Source organism: Typopeltis vanoorti, chromosome 13 (genome assembly GCF_054136105.1).
Source record: "Typopeltis vanoorti isolate ZY-2024b chromosome 13, IOZ_Tvanoo_1.0, whole genome shotgun sequence".
NCBI lineage: Eukaryota > Metazoa > Arthropoda > Arachnida > Uropygi > Thelyphonidae > Typopeltis > Typopeltis vanoorti.
In genome coordinates, this window is record NC_143561.1 from 110,654,427 (window position 1) to 110,674,623 (window position 20,197).

At 36.1% G+C, this 20,197-nt stretch overlaps 1 protein-coding gene across 7 annotated transcripts in view; it reads left to right on the forward strand.

Moving 5' to 3' along the window:
* Positions 1-20,197, forward strand: part of LOC150100469 (5'-AMP-activated protein kinase subunit gamma-1-like) — an 855,293-nt gene that overhangs the window by 197,601 nt on the left and 637,495 nt on the right. The window lies entirely within an intron of this gene.

Here is a 20,197-nt window from a genome sequence, read left to right on the forward strand (position 1 = left end):
TTATGTTTTATAGTCAGTTTACGGGTTTTTCTGCATGAAAAACCAATTTCTAGACAGGAAAACAAAATCCATGACTACATAACCTTCAGTCTTGCTAAAGTTTCTCGCGTCTTAGACAGAATTCAAATTTAGTTCTTTCCATACAAAAAGGTATCGTTTCTAGGGGTGAATCATATATAATGGCTTTGTCACAACAGTAATTAGATCCGTTCACAGCTAGTGCACTCCGATAAATTTATCTCCGTGAATTAATATTTTCAGTTCAGATATGGTAAATTTATTCTACTTGGCTCCCTGAAGAAATACGTAAATATTTAAGTCCATTTTTATCAGCAGGTTTTTATTTTAAAATTTGTTTCGTTCAGACAAAAATAATTATTTGTAATGCATTAATGTACTTGAGTTATATTATTAAAGCAGGTACTACATAAAAAAGATTAGACACATACACAATTTTCTTGTCTAACTAACACGAGCCATGAGATATGGAAACAATGTGAAGTTTTTTTGAGAAATAAGGAAAACCAAGGCACCGTATTGCATGATTACCGAAAGCATGATTACCGAAACTGTGATACAAGCTACTAGTTGATAATAATGTGATTTTGAAACCTGACAGAGAGCCACACAAGTTTTTATTATTATATTCGTTTAATTTATTCCACTTTATTTTAAAATCTTTTTTTATTCTCGATTTTGAAAGAAGCTCTTTTTAAATATTTTCCCCGCTTACTTTTCTTGAATTGGGATCCCCTGTAAACGGGGGATAATGACAGCATGTAATTATTGTGCGTGTACAGATTTCCATATAATGAGCTATTCCAGGATAGCCATTTGGCAACGCTGATATGAGTTTTAGTATAGTTTAAAAGCTGAGGATATTTTGTGAGTATTCAGTCGTTAAAGGAGGGTTATCGACCCTCTAAATTTTAGCATTCAGCCTTGTATTTTTAGTTGTTCACGACTCTAAAATTTTAATGAAATATTTCAACATTTAATTTTACTTAGAGTGAGTGGTTCCAAATTACACCAAAATTCTTAATAGTTAGTTATATTCCAAGTTCCAGTATCGCATTATTATTTAATAACTCTTTTTATCTTATTATCTATATTTACAAGGAAAATTTACAATTTTCCTTGTAAATATACAAAACAGACTGAAAGATGTAATGAAGTGTAATATAAAGGAGCTTGTTAAAGTTACTTAATATTAATGAAATAATGACTTAATTATTTTCTTAAGTAAGCCACGATCAATAGAACCCATAAATTCGTGAAATTGAAGGCTTGCTATAAAGACACAAAAGATAGAATTAATTTTTACTTAATTTTGGTTGCTTTACGTAAAGAAGGCTTCGCAAGATTCATTAGCCAACCTTTGACAAATTGAAAAATTACGGTGCCGAAATGCTAATTTATTGGATAATCGGTATTTAATGCAAGTTCTTGTTCTTGACAGCGGTATAATTTAATTGCTGCGAAATATATGGCTTTACATGCATTATAAGAGCTTCATAGTCTTTGCTTAAAAAAAAAAAATGACAATGTGCTGATGGGGAGTCGACCTTGAAGAGTTTGTTTCTGTCTATTATCAGCAGTCAAATAGAGCATACGTACCAAACTCGACTTGATAATATCAAAGAACAGCATTTTATGCATTTTTGTCAAGTCTAGTTATACACAGTCCTTCTGATGTAACTTTGTGATATAAAATAGTCTGTATGATATTATGTTAATTATAATTTTAGACTATAAAAGATATTAATTCAAGAATTTTGAAAATAAAAATGCAAATTATTAAATTCAGCAATGATAAGGCATCGTTCCGTTGGATTATCATTAGCCTTTGATGCGCTGATGTAATTAAAGTTTGAAATACCCCTTACATTCGGAATGGATGCATTTTCGTTGGAAAGGCCTAGTGCAAATCAAGGATGTTCTTAGGAGGTGGGAAGAAATTTTAGGGGGTTTTCACCTGAAGGTGAGTTAGCCGGTCTCATATGTAGGTAGAATAGTTTTATCTCTCAAAAACTTTGGTTTTTTTCATAGGCAAACCATCTAGAAGAACACACTTAATCAAAAGGCTGCTCTCATAGCCTTAGCTGCTTTAGCAGTACTTCCTGGCAACAACATAATTTAAATACGCAAATTTACGTTTGTATTTATGATTATTTTCAGTACTCGGTGATATGAGTCATATATGTTTAACCATTCGTTTTTCATTAATCACTACCAATTCCGGCACTCTTGCAAAAGGAAGACTCAAGTTCGCTGTGGATAATGCAGATTCAGACTTTTATTATCCAGTGTTCAAAAACGGATAAGTTGCTAGGCCTGTGGTGTGGTTATCGCATCCTATGATAATCTCTTTCGAAACGTCCATCGACAATACAGAAATATAGAGTCCATTGCAGAGTTACATCTGGTTGCCTTACACATACAGTGTACCGACAGAGAGTGCTGAGCATTGCATGTCCCAGATTGAAACGGTATCATCAAAGAGTGTTTGTATAAACTAGCTCATTGTCAGTGACTAGTCAAATCGTATCAATGCCAAGCCATTTACATTTAGTGACATTACCTGACACAAATAAATAATGAACAAGTTTGTTTTGCCACCAGGAATAATTTACGTTAACGAACAAGGTTATATACAAGACAGTAAATAGGCCAACCATAGCTTATATTATTTCCAGGAAATATTACAGCAATCCAAATTGTCGAGCCCACTTTATTATCAGGTTTCTGATAATAAAAGATAATTTAACTGCATTTTACTGAACGTCTAGATGCAAGAATTATACCAAATTTTAGTAGTTAACTTCTTCGAAGCGCAACGGGAAATTCAGTCAAACAATATTAACAGGAAATCTATGCGTCCTTCTCAAGGTTTACGTGATAAGATCTGATTCTTGGTTTCAGTCAAAGCTGCTCAGGTGTAATGAGCTGGATGCGGGTATTCGAAACCTGTGGCGGTGCGAGAAGTTAAAAATCAGATGCCGAGAGGAAACATTGTCGATGTTTTTACTTAAACGCGGACTCACTGTTTGACGACAGTCAGTTACCAGTTCGTAGTTAGTAATATTTCCATTTTCCTCTTCCAGTAATTTATTCGTAACGATTACACAGTTTAGTTGCTAAGCTATGATTTTTCTGAATAACCCTGCCTGTCTGCCACTATATAGCACTTAATAGTGTCATCGAAAATATAAGGCTACCTGCAGAATGTCTTAATTTTTATTCGTAATTTTGGTAGTATTAGTGGGTAAAGAAAACAAATATTTTGTAGATAAGAAGACATTAGGTATAACTAGAGGATTAGGAAGGAATTGGTATTTTTAGATTTGAAGTATTTTAATAGACGATCGTAGAAGGATCGTCTAGTGTTAAGATAACAATTACACGGTGCTTAATAAAAATTGGTAATTTTGATTATTGCATATTCCGATATTTTTCAATTAAATTTAGAATATTAAATGTTAAAGGCTCTCTTTAACATTTAATATTCTCATGGTAACTTAACATAACCTCATGGTAACTTCCATGACCCTACGTCTACAGATTGACAAATTAGATTTTACACACAAGTTTCTTCTTCTAAGCGTTTTCACGGATTCCGGAGTAAGTCGCTCTTCATTCCAGATAAATAGATTCCACCCCAAAATAGAAAACCTATATTACACATCAGTACTGTGGAGCGCTATGGAATATTTTTATAATTTTTTTTTAAATGAGTTTATGTATTTATTTTTATTTTAGATGGTATAGAATTCTAAGCAGAGTTTGCATAAGGAAGTGTGAAATTAACTTTATGTTAAAAACGCTAAAAACGTTTTTCTTAAAGATTCACTATATTTAATATTTGTATTGTCTGAGATTAAACAAATTCAACTTCAATGCTTGGCAACCGAAACACGACATGCATATGTAGCTGCTGTCACTTTATTAGGTCAATCTCTTTTGCGGACAATGAAATGTTGTATGGTATCTTCGTAAATGGAGCACGTACAATGGAAAATATTTCTATGGTCTCTTTCTAAATTAAATGCTTGGAAGATACCTCTTTTCATGTAATTGGGGAAAAAAAATCCAGTCTTTGGTTTAGTGAAAGCGATTAATTTATCAAGCAAATAGGGAACACAAATCATTAGATCAGTGAGGAAAGCAAGCCAAATGGAAGTCGATTTTGGTATATTCCAGAGATATCGACAGTGTAAAATTATTATTAAAATGAAATTAATTTGTGGAATGATTCTTTCTCGGAAATCTGGTTTCATCGAGTTTCTATATCGCAAACGAATTTTTGAATCCGTCTTTGCTCTTTCTTTGAGCCAGGCGACACCCATTGAAACCTTCAAATGAATTGATATGATATATATGAGTGTGTATCTAGTTCTGTTATGCTTCCTTCAACTTTATCCATGACCTTTGACCTCTGTTGATTTATGCACATTTTTTATAATGAAAGTAAGTGGATGCACTACCATTCACGAAGGTAAGACGCACAATTTGCAACGAGATTCATCGCTAATGATTGACAAAAACCTTTTTCTAGGAGTTTTTCAGCTGTTTCCAGAGTGGTCACTCTCTGCCGCATGCAGGTCTGTTTTGTAAACTGACAAAAAAAAAAAAAAAGCGACTTGCAAGCGCCAAAGATTTTTTTCGAAGAAATGGGAGTTTTAAATCTTAAATTTGAATGTGAAATCTACACGATTACTAATAATTATTAGTTACGATGTAAGCACATTATGTTCCGTGTCGTACGCCACAGAAACGAACTGAATGGCAACGTTAAAGGATATATAAAAATATATATAATTGAAGAATATATAATCAATTATATATTCTTTTATATATAAATATATAAAAGAATATATAGTTGAAATAAAATTTTCCAATTAATCATTTTGTTTCACGTCTTTCATCTTAAAATACCAAAACATTTTATATGCTCCACGTATCTAAAACGAAACGTGCCATGTTATAATGAGAAAAGGTTGAATTTCACAGACTGCAATTTCACTTGAAAGTTTTTTTTGCTGCTTTAAATCTGATTAATTATATGATCACCTTGAGAGTTGCAAGTGCGTGTGAATATAAACTACGCGCATCGCATGATAGCTCGGATTTCCCTTAAGGAAAAAGAGGAATGGAAAAATGAAAAAAAAAAAAAACACAGTAAGAAATCAAGGATGATTGTTATTAAGTATGAAACATATCACTAGTCATGGCTGTAACGAATGAGACAAACGCCTGTCACGTTTCATATTCAATAGAAAGGAAAACGCTTAATAAAATGATAAAAAAAAAAATGGACATCGAATTGACGAAAATGTCACGATAAGTAAACGAAATGACCCGACAGATATCTCGCATTTTCTTCTCACTTTCTGATCACCTGAAAATACCCACAGTCCCGCCATTTCTCAGAATTTTTGTCATTTAGCATAAAAATTTTTTGAAACTATTTCAACGACGTGTTTCGCGTTGATTAGACACGAACATAAAGATGACGATGTGAAATTGTACGGCCGTCTGCCTCGATAGTTGGAAGGTAGCCACAGCTGGGTTCAAAGCATCCTTGATGTTCAAGTCTTTAGATCGTAATGCAATTTCACCATCCGACATGGGACTATCCTTCTGCTTAAGGGATGCACAGAAAAAAAAAAAATTAGTTTTTACTGGTTCCATCATAAGTAACCCGTATCCCACCGCGACACTGTTTTATACGTTTCCAGCCTTTTGTGACGATAATATAAATTGTGAAAAAGTAAACAGTTATTATTACGAAAAAAAAAACCTGAGAATAATATACACTGAGGATCCAAAACATTATGACCACCTACCATATGATGTTGGTCCTCCACTCGCTGCCAAAACGGCTCTTAACCAGCGAGGCATCGACGCTTCAAGATTTCTAAAGATTTCATGTGGTACCAACACGGAACCAGCAAATCCTTTAAATCTTCTAAGTTACGTACTTGAGCCGCCGCAGAGCAGATGTGCTGTTCCAACACAAATCGCAGATGCTCTATTGGATTGATGTCTTGGGAATTTGGAGGCCAGGGCAATACCTGGAAGTCTTCTTCATGTTCCGCGAACCATTCTGCACAATCCGGCCATTGTGGCATGGCGCATTATCCTGCTGAAAGAAGGCACAACCAAGGGGGGGGGGGATACTGTTGCCATGAACGGATATATACCTAGTCTGAAATGTTTAAAGTAGGTGATAGACGCCATAGTTTCCTATACATGGATGACTGGACCCAGGGTTTCCCAGCAGAACATTTCCCTAAGCATTACCTGCCTTCACTAGCTTATTGAGTCCCACGGTGTATCCTGGTGCCAACCGCCGTTCACATGGCGTAACAGGAAACGAGATTCATCGGACCAGATAGCCTTCTTTCACTCATGCAAAGTCCAGTTTTGATGTTCGGGTACCCATTTGAGGCGCATTCGATGGTGAATCGAGGTCAGCATGGTGTACTCGGAGCGGCCTTTGGCTACCTATCCCTACTTTCAGCTGGGTTGGATGTACTTAGTGTTGTGACTCATTATACACCTGACCAGCATTTAAATTACCGGCGAGTTGCGCCCCAGTAATTCTTCTGTTGGCTCGTACCCTTTAGCCTTGCTCACTTCGAGCATCGAAGAGCCGCGGTCACCCCACACCTTGCAGTCGGTTCGTGGTTTCCCCTCCTCGGACCACTTTTGAAGGTACTCATCACGGCTAACCGTGGGCACCCCACAAGTCTCGCAGATGCTCTGACCAAGTCGTCTTGTCTGGTCATCACAATTTGGCCTTTGTCAAACTCGTTTAAGTCCTCTGCCTTTCCCATACGAAGAACAACAATAGCATTGATTAACAGAGCACAGAATCATGTGTTATTTATACCGTTTCATGACCTGCACACGCGGCGTTTCCCTGCAGTTGGGGCGATTTACATGAATACGCACTGGTCATAATGTTTTGACTCTTCGGTGTATTTTCTTTTATAGGCATGAGCAATTTGCACTCTGTGTTCAGACCTGTTCAGTGGCAGATCAATTTCTGTTGGATGCTCGGTATTTATGTCAGAATGCTTATTATATCAAATATTCGCCTTCAAATATTAATAAATATTTTATTTTTAATATCGTCTCCGAAGGCGAATATTTGACATAATAAGATTCTGACATGTAATACCCAGCATCCAACTGAAATTGATCTGCCATTGAACAGATCCGCACATAATGAAAATTACTCATGCTTATAAAAGCACTGGTTACGACCACATTTCCGTTCTATGGCTTGTTCAGTGGATTTCCCACATCTCTCGTACATTCAGGATGAAAAGTCGCCATTTAGATGCTTCTTTGAGATGGAGAATCGTTGGCCAACTTCCAAGCACGATTGTCACAGGCGTAGGACATGTTGGCTTAATATGCCGCAACGTGTCGTCTCTGCACGATGGATGCAGTTGCAGGAAACGGGCACCATTACACGAAAATCTGTCAAGGTCACCCAAAGCTATGTCAACAACAGATCACTGCGCTCTAACAGCAGAATAAGACGCTACGCTGGCCTGTCACTGTCTGTCTGTTGAGTTGCTACGGCAACAGCTGAAAACAATTCCAGCCACTGTTAGGAACGCTTAGTTCAAGTTGACTACGTAAAGAAGTCAGCGGGTTGTATCCCATTAACCGCAAACCAGAGCTTTTTTGAAATTCGTACTATGAGTATGTGACTTGAAGCCCTTACTAAAACGGGACTCAGTTCTGTTCTCTGAATCCCGAGGCGATTCATATAAAAGACCACAGGAACCTCGTAAAAGCTGAATAGCCCGCATTTTGATGTCAAAATCTTTATTCTATTTTTTTCTAAAAAAACAAAACAAAAAAAAAAACCCAGTAGACCCTCCTCATCCGCGGGTGATACGTTCCAAGACACTTCCGCGTATAGTACCGAGCCCTATGTATACCTATGCTATTTATTATTTTATGATGTGGAGAACTTTTACCTTTTCACTTAAAAGGAAGCACTTTACGGCTTCTTTTTGGCATATCCGAATTGCCAACATCACTAATAATATCTTTGGGCCCTTATTAAATAAAATAAGGGTTATTTGAATACATGCATGCGATACCGAGACAGTAGATCTGATAACCGAGATGGCTACTAAGTGACTAACGGGCGGGTAGCGTATACGGTACAGCGTGGATACGCTGGACACAGGTGTGATTCACGATCCGGGAGGGGCAGCGCGAGATTTCATCATATTGCTCAGAACGGTGCGCAATTTGAAACTTATAAATTGTTTGTTTATTTCTGGAATTTTCTATTTAATATTTTCGGACTGGGTTGACCGTGGGTAACTGAAACTGCGGATAGCGAACCGCGGATAAGGGGGGTGGGGACTGCGGTGCCTTCATCATTCCTTTAACGTATTAGGTTCAGTGGCCTATTCGCAGCCCAGTTGCTCAGCTTCGTGTTAGCCGACTAAGATTAGTCTCGATAGGGTAGTTTAATATCTTCTTAGTTTGTTACGTATGACTAGGTTGTTTACTTTGCAGGTTCAATTTTCCGGAAGGGAAAACTCTGGCTAACCAGGTATGAAATTCTCCTCGATGGCTCGGTTACAAGGACGACGTTTCAGTTGCTTTTCGGTTGTAGGTTAGAATGTTATCTGTGAAGCAAAGAACCGTTTATAAATGCTTTTCTTCAACTGAGTTAGCCAGTCTGATACGGTGGTGGTTTCAGGGTTTTCCTTCCTGTCGAAAACTGAGAAATTTCCACCTGCAGATTTGGTAGAGAACACCTAACAGTAATTACCTTAATTTTAGTTGCTCCAGTCTTAATTCAAACTGAAACCGTATGAGACCGGCTAATTCATTATTTGAAATCATCATACATAATGGATTGTGCTAGAGGTTCTTAAAAAGTGGTGGCCATTATTTTTACAGCCTTGTTTGTTTCCGTAGCTTGGTTTTGAAAGTGAACGAAACTTTATGAGAATTCAACCTTCAGCATATTCTATTTGGTATTAAACGATGTATTTCAAGCGCTGATTAGCGAACCAATCTATTCGGCGATTGGTTCGCTAATCAGCGCTTGAACTACATCGTTTAGATATGAGAACCTTTCTACATTTTTAGCGCTGAGCTCTACCCTATTGCTGAATTCTTATCCAGGTTATGGAACAGTTCTAGAACTTCCGTCTCATGAATCTCCATTTCTTCATCGAATGCAATGGTAGCACTTTGTGCCATGTTAGCTACAGTAGGCTGATAGGTCTTAGTAAAGTGAGCATTCATTATTTCAACACGAGTATTAGTTATGATTTCGATTTGCAGAATTTAGTACATGGCTAGATAGGGATAAACTCTGGATCTATGTATGTAATGTCTCTAACGTGCTCCTCTCTACGCAGTTGTATGGATTTTTTTTTTTTTTTTTTTTTTTTTTGTTCATAATATTGGGTCCTGCAATTATACCAATGGCAATAAACACCCAGGCAATTAAACTACCTTGTTTTGGTTTCATGGTTAGAGGTATGGAATGTAGTACTGATTTTGTACCTGAATTTTCTCTACTTCGTTGTAATGGAGCTGATATGTGTGTGAGAGAGAGAGAGACGTCGGTTATTTCACATCATTAATGAGAATGATGTCTATTTTTCATGGGTGGATAATGGAGAGATTGAACATTCAATACCTGTTGTTATTTTTTTATTCTAATCATCTTCAATCTGTTTGGAATCTCGGTCTGACTGGAATTGGCCAGACCGAGAGATTCTGACCTTTGGAAAGGGAGGACAATTACTGGTGTCTAACTCTTTTGGGAACTTGATTTTTGGACGTTGGTTTTTCGGATTTAAAATATATAACACGTTATTGTGCAAACCTCCCCCCCCTCCAAAAACAAGTACTGAACAAGTATATTCCCTTCAGTACATACGCAATGGGATAAGCCGTTCAACTTTATGTACATTAATAGAAGATCACGTGTGGAGTCTACGCCATTACTTAGCTGTAGCAATGGTGTTGACGTTGGAAGGAAAAACGTTATTGTCGAGCATTATTTTCGTTCATATGGAGTTGGTAGAGCAAACTCTCCATGCCTACGACATGTCTGTGAGCAGTTTGTTCGTCATTTCCGTAAGTCTGCCTCAACCAGTTGTGTCATTATCGTCTTAATTGAGAGGTTCTGACGTACAGGGAGTGTTCTACCGCAATGCAAAGGGCATTCGGGGAACCTCGGGTAACACAAATGAGATTCAAATCACAGGCTTGTGCTGAGCAAGCAGAACAACGGTGAAACATTGGATACCGAGGCGATCACTACAGAGAATTCTTAAGGAGCTGGATGCCTTTTCGTACGAACGCTACATCGAGAATGTGTTGGTTCTGTTCATCCAGGATTTGCATAGGATGTGTCGTTCAACAAACATCCCGTTTTGTGCACAAGTATTCCAACAGGACCGAGCAACTTGTGATATAATCTAGAGCCTATTGTGATACAATAGGCTCTAGAAGCATCACGTGCTTCTAGAGCCTATTTATCAGAACACTTCCCCAGGAGGCTCATTTCGAGGGTCACAGAATTCCCGTACCCTTCACGTTCTGTTGATCTCGCATCACTTGATGCCTTCATTTGGGGTATGTTGAAAGTATGGCTATTCCACCATGACCCGCCTTCAAACTTTATCAACTAAGGGATGAAATTACACGATAAGTCGAGCAGATGTCCCAATCCTTGTTCTCCCAGATAACAGAACATTCGCGTGCGTTACGAAACGTGTATTAAAAGACAAGGTGGCCATTTTAGGAATGTAATCTACCGTCTTTAATTCTTTATTTGACAAAGATTCCACCAATAGTTGTGGATGTTTACACAAAGAAATATATGTGTAAACATATATTTCTTTGTTAATAAATCCGCTTACTCCAGTGGTCGCCAAAGAGGTCGATATCGACCCCCAAGGTTCGATATAACGTTGTTAGGGGTCGATAGAAAAATATAAGACATCACTGTACAGGTAATATTTAATTCGGTTAACTTGGATTACCTCCACCCTGAATGACAACGCAATTAAGAGTGAATCGTGGGAACAGTGACATGAATAGGACCTGTAAGATGGAGCAAGGTCATGAAAATAGTTACTGAGGCCAATCAAGCAGGCCAAAATGACGTATTTACCAATAAACGGATGTTGGTGGTTCCTGCGCGGCCAGCGCGGCGGGAGTGAGATTGCAACACGTGCGCGGTTCTTATTTACTTATACTTACACGTATTCTATCCCACTCTCATTTTTGCGCATCGACATACAAGCGAGCGTCAATATTCTAAAATTCATCAACATACATATTATAATTCAATCGTTATTCATTCACGAACTAAACTTCTCTATTTTGAAGAGTTGAGGGGCTGGTAGAAATACCAGTAGTTTATTAATATCACTAGTAATACCAGTGATATTACTAGTGATAGTAATAGTAGTAGTAATAGTAATATAATAATATATACTATATTATACATACAATAAACACTGTAACTATAAAATAAACAATCTAAAAACTCACATAAGCGTCTTTTTTTTGCTTGTCCTATTATAATTACGTAATAGTAAAATAGAGGGGGTCGATAAAAAGTCAAGAAACTCTTGAAGGGGTCGACGGTCAAAGAAGTTTGGCGACCCCTGGCTTACTCCATAACATATGCCGTTGTAGTTATTCAGTACTGTTTTGCGCCATATTTGTATTGTATAAACGAGACTCTTATATGCAGCTACACTGCCGATTTACGGCAAGTGAATATTCTAGCTCCTCCTCTAGTCCGGACAAATTTACAAGAACGCATTTAAAACTCTCGGATTCCCTCCGATCAGTTCACTGGGACGCCTCAGATGACGATGTGTGTGTGGCACACATGCTTGCTTTATTATTCTATTATTATTCTTTATTATTGCTCTATTATTTACATTTGCAGATGGCGATTCCTTGATTCGAGTGATTCTCAACTTATTTTGTTTACATTTAACCCAGCAAGGGTTTCCAAAATAGGTTCAGTTCACAGTGGTGATGGTATCAAGCGTAAGCACAAGTCTATATTGATATAAGATAGAAATTTCATATCTGGGTGGTATTTCGGTGTAAATGCTGGCTAGCGTGTAGAGACATTTATTCAAGTATTTAATATGAAAGATGGTTCTCTGCTAGCGTTTTGGAGAAAGCACAAGCGTCAATATTGAAGAGATGATGGAATTAATTGTGGCCCGTCTTGAAGGGCCACAATTAATTCTCTTTGAAAATGTTGGCAATGAATTCATAGAATTGAATGTATCAAAGGAAGTTGTTCATATATTCCTTGAGCATGCAAAAAGTGGGTGAACATTTACGAAGAAACTCCTTTTTTTTCATCATTCTGTTGACTCTGAAATTATAGATATTGTTCTGAATTCCGATAAAAAAACAAAAACAAAAATAGCTTTGAGGATGACAGAGATGTAGATGAAAAATTAATATTGACAAGTTATTTGAGTTGACTGGAGAATTAAAGTACTAGAGCAACGCCTTACCCATCCAGTTGGCCTAGTGGTTAGCATCGGCTCTCCAACCAATAGACTGCGAGTTGGAATCCCGCTATGTGAATGGATGTATGCGATTATCTTTAGGTGCCAGATGAATTTCAATTTCTGGTGTGAGATTACCGTCCCTCTTATTGGAGGCCTGAAGTGGCTTGGAAAAGTTACGTTTGGGCTGTAGAGAAGGGTTTTCAAACAATTTAAAAAAAGAAAAAATATATATAAAAATTGAAAAAGAAATCCTTAGCTTATATACGGTACTAAAATACCATAGGTTTGATCTTTCGTGGGTGGGAACCACTCATAAAAAAAAAAATATATATGCATCTGCGTGATGGAACAAGAGGTAATGAGTTTCATTCGATGTGTGAAAAATTACTCAGCGAAATATCGAAGTATGTTAAACAACTTCGCTTGCAGATGTTAAAGATCAGGACATTAAAAATCCAGGTATTCTGAACTTCTAGATCTTTGTGATTAGCCCTACAATACGACTAAAAATTCTGAAATTTGCCGCTTTGAGAGAAAGATACTATTGTAACATTCTCTGTAACCACAGAAATCCATGAATGTGCTTTCTTTAATACTTTACTGTACTAACAAATCTGTAACTGTTCTTCTTATTATTCCTTCCCTCTTTTACCTTGCGGTATCAAGGATTTTCTATTCACTTAACCGCTACCGTATCGAGGAGAAGGTGGTAGCCCTATGCCTCCAAGTGTGTCCTATGTTTGTAGCTGCGTGTGTTCACGGGCATGTTCGCCTGTGCTGGGGAACGAAAAACCCGAGTTTCCGGGTGAAAAAACCCTACTTCGGTATGAGCGGTTAACTCACCTTTAGTAGTCGAAAGAAACGAGATAAAGGTTCCTCACATCACTGACGGGAATCGAATCCGGGTCTTTCCGAACAAAGGGCTTCGTCTATACTGACTGACTGAGCTATCAATATGGAGACTAACTTTTCTACCTATACTAATGTATGTACTTCTTTAAATCATTTCATTCACATTTAATTTGAATTTAATGCTTATTTAATTAATAATCATGGTTCGTTGAAATACATTAATATAAATGATTGTATAATTTATACTGATGTATAAATTATACTAATGTATTAATTTACATTTGATATTTAAAGCGGTCCAAATGCGCTTTAGAGACATTGGAGAGGTATAATTAGTGGGTCATGATGAATTAGTGGGTTATTAGTTAATTATTATTATGTAATCTCTGTTGGCACGGCAAGGCTCTAGCAAGAAATCCCGGAAAGCCGGTGGCTTTATTTTCTTTTCGCATGACTTACTGTATGCGGTGGATACAATTGTTTAAAAAAAAAAAAAAATCAAATCATGGAGCCAATTAAAACAGAATTATAAGGAAAGTATCTTCGATCAATGAATCTTAAATGTAGAACTGTTTCAGTAACTCCAGTGAGTTATTTCTGTTATTGACATACAATGCAGTTTGAAATTGTTCAAACTAGATTGTATTTTATTTTTTATTTTCATAAAGTTCTGTTATTCAAAGAGGCTTATCGAATGCTAGTAATTTTTTTTTTTTTTTTTTAAGAAATCCGACTACAGTATCACAAATTAGGGTGGGTTTATGAAGGATTGACGTTTCTGACATGGGTACAAAGATTGTTGAGTGCATACCTATCAGTGGAGAATTATTATTTTTTATTATTAGATAGAATTATTTTTGCCAATAAATCCACAGACGTCCATCTCTGTGCAAATCCAAGTTTTGAAAAAAAAATTGTCGGAGTTTAATATGCAATATGACTTTTTTTTTAGGGGGAGGGTTCAACAGTAATTTTTTCACTACAGCTTCACTTCACTAAATTTTCACTACAACAGTAAATTTTCAGTTTTTATAGATTTTTGTAAAAAATAACAAATAATAATTATCAACAGGAAAAAAAAAAAATTGCAGCCCGGGATGCGAAAGGGAGGGAACGAGCTATTAAAGCATTTTGTGAAACATACCCGACAGTGCTTCACTAGCACACTGCGCTATTTATCAATATTAAAATTCACTCATGTGATGAAATTTTTCCATCGTTGAGTATAAAAAATGAAGAAAAACGTTAGATCTCTATAAATTGCATAATTATGACGACCCCCCCCCTCATAATTCTACATATTCTTCGTTTAAAGCATTCGAGAATTGTCAGCTGCTCATTGATTGCCATCCACGCGATGACGCTGCAGTGAATCGAATGTTAACGCTAATGGAATTTGATGGACTTTTACCCTCTTCCTGATAAACGAGCAGGTGTTTTGGGAAAACAACTTCAGTTATCAGTTTCAAGTTATATTTAAACATTTACGAAGAGAATGGTACTGTGCACGTCAAATATAATTGCGGTCGCAATTTTAACTGCTAATTCAAACTTCAGTCTCCTCCAGAATCATTCAGGTTTATCATCACATTAATTCTGACAAACCAATTCATATCTAAAACTAGTGTCGACTTACATATCCTTAAAGCGACCATTCTGAGAGCACTCGCTTTTTGCGGATTATTTAAAATTATAAGTAATGCATGCATAAGGATAGAAGAAATTATGCAGAATTTTTATAATGATCTTTATGCAACTAAGTGCCAGCTCTCAGAACCTATCATTCCAAAACCAAGCAATATACCAGATGTACTTCCAGAAGAAATAGAATATGCCCTTAAGAAAATGAGTAATGGATACAGGACTTGATCATGTTAAAGCTGAAGAAATCCAACAAGATAGACCAATTATTTTCAAAGCCTTGGCTGATTGACAAATTCACGTTGTACTTAAAAGAAAGAAAGAAAGATTCCAGAGGAATGGAAGACCTCAAAAACCATACTTCTATTCAAAAAAGGAAACAAAGAGGATATAAAAAAAAACTATCGTTCAATCTGTCTACTCTCTCTCACATATATAAGATCATGAACAGAGTAATACTGAACAGAATCCAAAACACTCTCGAAGACAACTCCAGTAGAGAGCAGGCAGGATTCAGAAGAGGCTTCTCCACAGATCATATCACAACAGAAAAATATAGAGAATACCGAATTTCTCTGTTTCTTCTTTTATTGATTTTAAAAAAGCATTTGATACCGTAGAACCAAATGCGATCATCAGTGCCTTACTGGAAATAAATGTGGGCACTACTTACATTCACATGATGAAAGAAATTAACAAAAAATCAGACCGCACAAATAGCCTTATTTGATCAATCTATAAATATAAAGAGAGGAGATCTGACAAGGCGATGTGATCTCCCCAAATCTATTTACCAGCACTTTAAAATACATTCTGAAAAAAAAAAGTAGACCTAAACGGAGGAAAAAGCATAGATGGGGAAACTACGACTCCTTATGTTTGCCGATGATCTAGTACTGATATCCCACAACCCAAAAGACCTAAAAGAAATAGGTGAAAAAATATACACAAACAGCAGTAAGATAGGCCTAGAAATGAATCTAGAAAAAACAAAATGGATCAAAGACATCTACGCAAGTGACAGTCACCTGTGTATTAATAACGTCCCTATAGAACAAGTTGACTCCTACAATTACTTAAGACAAATAATAAAAATGAATAACAATTTATCTGAAGAACGAGCAAAAAGATAGAAAGCTGCATGGCTATCACTCAACAGACTGAAAACATTTACAGAAACACTTACTGATCCAAATCTTGACATCTCTGCGAAGGCAAAACTATTTAATAGTGACATTCTTCCATCACTAACATATGGATCAGAAACATGGAACACAACATGGAACAGGATAATGAGAAGGGACTCTCAGAATAATTCGGCGTGCAATAGAATGCAGGATTTGTAACATCAGCAAAATGGAACATGTTAGAAACACGGACTAAGAAAGAGATCAGGCATAAAAGATGTGTCATTGTCAGTAATGTCTCGTGTGGTAGGGCGTGTTGTCCACCACATACAGGATAATGATAAATATGAATGGTCAGCAAGTAAGACTACACTATTCATTCTTTGCTTGTTGGTAACAAGGGATCTTAGGAGTCCAGAAAACGTATCCAGTCCATTCCATTTGCATAAAATAACGGTAACTTGGATTTATTATCTTTGGGGTTAAAGACATGTCTTCAACCCCAAACTGGCATTTTTGTTAAATTGACACGATACTCTCATCGCTCGTCAGCTATTTGTTTATCCCATTCGGGTATCGTCTCTCAGATCAGTGGCCTAGCAGAAAAATGAAAAACCTAATGATCTTGCAGTAGAAGTTTAAGGACAGCTCAGTTTAAAATAGTACTTATGGGATTTTTCAGGTGTAAATAAACTGTACTTAATGAACATATGCACATTAGGTACAAATAATATTCATTTTTCAATATTCATTAACGGAAACAAGTAATGGCAGTTATCACATCTTTTATGCCTGATCTCTTTCTTAGTTCCGTGTTTCTAACATGTTCCATTTTGCTGATGTTATGGAAACAAGATTAAATTGAAACAAATTGACATTTGTGTAATACATAACGTGGCATGCTCCTTAAATTTTGGCTTCTGTATTCCTCTATCACCGCATCATAGGGGGTGAAGGGCTTTCCTCCACACTCTACTTTTCTCTGGTTGTAATAGGAAAATGTCTGACCAGTTATAGTGCGTGTGGTGCGATGTAAAATCTTTTACATTTTTCAGTTTCTGATGTTTTTTCTTTCTGTTTTTTCTTTTTTCTATCGCACCGATCTCGTTGTGACAATCGCGGTGTAACTAGGACGCTGTTACACGTGAGAATTATAGCAAGTCAGTGGATTTCGTGACCTCTGTTTTATCATCCTCTGTTTTAAGTCACTAGTCATGACCTATAATACATAATTATGTATAATGAGTCATATATTATTACACACGCGAATGCAGATACTTTCTTGGAGGCGCAGTCTACTGGTATTATAGCAGTTTTCCGCTACGTATCCTTGGTCGTTTGTTACTGATAGATCTCATTTAACATTGGAATATCCGACATGAGGGCAGTGTTTGTCAGCGATTGACATTCTTGTAAAAAAAAAAAAAACAAATAAATAAAAAAATATAAAAAAAACATTATTTTGATGACACTGAGGACATTCGAGAGAAAAAGGATTCGGGTTTGAAAGCTATTATAGACGAGGGAGCTCAAATATTTTTTAACAATGGCAGCATCATCGAATTAAATCTAGTACCCCCCAAAGAATCTAGTTTGAAGGACACAGTGATTCAATAGGATGTATTAACAAAATTTATTAATTGCTACCTTTTTTAAATAATACTTAATTATTCTTATATCCCTTGAAAAATGCATCTAGTTCGTTACGAAATGTCATCATTAATCTGAGATGTTTCTTATTCAAATTTATTCACTTCAATCACGTAGAAACTTCGAACGGTTGACGTTAATTTCATCAGACAGGAAATCGTAACAAGAAGAGCAGAGAAACATTCCTTGATAGCTAGTCGATGATACCAAGGAATTAGACGATAGCAGAAGCATGCATAAATTACAACAAAGCAAGTTGATGAACTAACATCTAGGCAAAAGTGTCTTGGTGAACAAAGTTGTGGACTTAATCAAGTAGGAACGTCTTCTAATACAATCACGACATCATTATACAATACATAGTTATAACAGACCCACCATGACGATAAATAATGACATTAGCCATTGATAATGTTGCTTGATAGAATTTATGAAAATACTTCATCATTTTATTATTATTACTTTTTTGACCAGTTAATGTGTATTATAGGATGATGATTGCTTCTTGGAAAAGCAATCTTATATTTCAGTAAAATGTTATAAAACAAAGATACGTAATATCACTAAAATAATATAACGGCGATTACTTACTATAACGAAGTGTTATGAAGTTAGTAATGATTATCTGCCATCCGCACAATGTCTACAGAAAGTGCAGTCTAGATGGCTATTTCTTACACAGAAAATAGAGCACGCCAATGTGAAGGGCTGTTCATAAACACGAACAAGGACTTTTCAATTGATCGCTCAATTTCTTCACATTGTCACATCCATTTCATATCCACCCATGACCTAAATTTGTCCCACTTCTTATGAGAAGACGTTATTATTGCGAACAGTTTCAAGATGTCCAGTAATTCAACAAGACAGTTACGATATAATATTTCTGGTCACCAATTTCCTGCTAATAAATATCTGATTCTGAAAACATATCTGAAGGCTCGTATTTGTCAGCATGGAATTCAAGGCAGACAAAAATATAAAATAATACGAATTTCTTCCCTTACTGAAGCTGAATTTGATGCGATGAAAAATTTACTTTACATGGAACAAAAACGATTCTTTTCTGTCATCGGATTAGCTTGTTTTTAATAAAAATTAATTTTAAAAAATCGTAGGTAAGCAATAATACAAATTGTAAGGCGTGTTTTGTAAGCAGTGGTTAAACAAATAGATTACATGAAAAATGGTGATAGCATCCCCTGCATATGATAAGAATCAAACAAAAGTATTATGCAACAAGTTAATCAGTTAAATTTTTTTATTATTGTGTAATTTTTTATCGCATTCTGTTTTCCTGACTAACTAGCAGAAAGAAATGCATACATTTTAAAAAAATCCTAATCATTATAGGCTTCTCAAAAGATATATCGGAATGTAAGCTTCCTCACATAAGTGATCCCCTAACTAATTGCAAACTTTTTGTTACACCTTCAATCCTGCAGTATATTCATCCTGACTCCCACTGATATCCGTAAAAGTTCCATCAACTATTGATAAATGACGTGCGAGTATTTGAATCTCACCAGGTGACAGGACAGCGCTATCTGTATTCATGGATGAACTACTGTTTCAGTAGGAGCTTGTTCTCAAGAATTAGGACCAACTAATGATATCGTTTATTTTTGATATATTAAGCAGGAAATGTTATTCTGATTAAAGTTTTATCTATATACCAAATACAACCAGTTTCGCGAAAAGGACAGCGAGGTTCAGATTTTCATTTACACTGGCTTGTTGCCAGCCTAAATAAAAAAAAATATGAAGCGGCTATCCACTCTGCCGAACCAATGGTTGAGTCGATAGCCGCTTTCCAACCAACAGGGTGTGTGTTCAAATCCATATGTAGCATAGATTTTTTTGTGAGGTTAAAAGTGGTGGGAAAGATCTATGAATATTTTAGATAGGAGACGATTTATCACCACCGTGTCTTTAAGAAGTTCTGTTTGGCCTCTAGAGCAGGTTTTTGGATTTGCTAACACTTACCTTTACAGTTTGTTATGGATGAAATTTTCAAAAAAAAAATAAATAAATAAAATAAATAAATAAAAAAATAAAATAAAATAATAATAAAATAATAATTGATCCTGCGAGTTCAATTTGTGCTATGTTATAGAATTTAAACTTCAAACCGGCCTGGCTGGTAGTGAGCATACCCGCCCTCCAACAAAAAGGTTATGGGTTCGAATACTGTGCCCATGGATGTTTTATAAAAGCTTGCTCTAGACGTGCTTTGTATAGCTCGTTAAGTTTATAAAGATATTTTACCTGCCATTATTACTTCAAATTCTGCTCAAGTAATAATAGTCTTTAAAATTTTAAAATCTAAGCAGAGTTTAATACTCTGCTTAGCCCTGCATTTTTGAAAATAAG